This window comes from Sinocyclocheilus rhinocerous, unplaced genomic scaffold (assembly GCF_001515625.1).
Source record: "Sinocyclocheilus rhinocerous isolate Xijiao unplaced genomic scaffold, SAMN03320098_v1.1 scaffold2596, whole genome shotgun sequence".
NCBI classification, from domain to species: domain Eukaryota; kingdom Metazoa; phylum Chordata; class Actinopteri; order Cypriniformes; family Cyprinidae; genus Sinocyclocheilus; species Sinocyclocheilus rhinocerous.
In genome coordinates this window covers 228,762-229,985 of record NW_015623452.1, presented here as the reverse complement: position 1 = coordinate 229,985, position 1,224 = coordinate 228,762, and positions in this window count along the sequence as shown.

Here is a 1,224-nt window from a genome sequence, read left to right as displayed (position 1 = left end):
ATATATATATATATATATATATAATATATAGCTTTATTAAATGCTCATTTTTATATAGCTGCAATATTAACTGAAGTCCGCACCCTTTACATTTATTAAAACTGTTTAATAAAAATTAATGTAGATAAATATTGCTATTGATTTTCTGCTGTTATATTGGTGCATATAAATAAAACAATGAATAAATATTCTTTGTGATAATTTAGTGAAAAGCAGCTAGTGTAGATCACATGCCTTGATTCTTTTTATAAAATTTCAATCTACTTAGTTAAAAAATTGGTTGTTTTGCTTTAAAAAAAAAACGTTAAGCCATTTTAGAAAAAATACATAAATATAAAAAACCTAAAATATAAAATATTTAAATAATGTCAAAAATCTATGGTAAGAAAATGTTAAAAGTGATTAAAAACAGGTTCTGTAATGTTTTACAAGTTTGCGGCAAAAAAAAAAAAGAAGGGCAAAATCCCATTGGTGCAAGATATTTATCTGGGACCTAAAGAAATGGCTGTTCGTGTTAATGTTTGACGCACGTTGATGGATCGTCAAGTGCTCGTGAGTCGTGGGTTTCCATCTGGAATGCTTACTTCCTGAGTGCTTCCTCAAGAGCAGGGGAGTGTGTGAACAACCTTTTGAGCAAACGCCCGCTGCAAGGTGCCATTTCACCCAGAGCGAACACAAGAGGATAGTATCATTGAATCAAAGGAAGCAGCTCTGCCCTACAGCGCTGCTCAGAGTTTTCATTGCCTGTTTTCGTTTTCTTTGGCCTCTTTCAAATGAAGCTAAGATCTAATGCAGATACTTGCCCATAGAATCACAAGAGAGCAGCTGTATCAATATACCTGTAACACTTGAGGTTTGAAAGAAAATTCTCCATGCGGACGAAATCAAGGTGGAAATTTCCACTGAACTGAACTTGTCTTGAACCTTCTCCATCCCTGAACAAGCCAGCGGGTGAATTATCAGCTCATCTTTTTATTCTCTATGTTTCTGCTCCTATTGTTTCCTGGCCACAATATTTCTGCAGGAATGGACTTCCCCAGTTTATGCTTCACAAAAACTTTTTTTTTTGGATGTCCATCTTTGTCACAATGAATTGAATAAATGGTACATAAAGAAAGGCTTGACAACTAATCCTTCAGTTTATTGTTTTCATTTAGTCATATCATCCCTTTGACTTGGAATCAACTCTCCATTCACAGAGCAACATTTCTTACAATGTCTTGA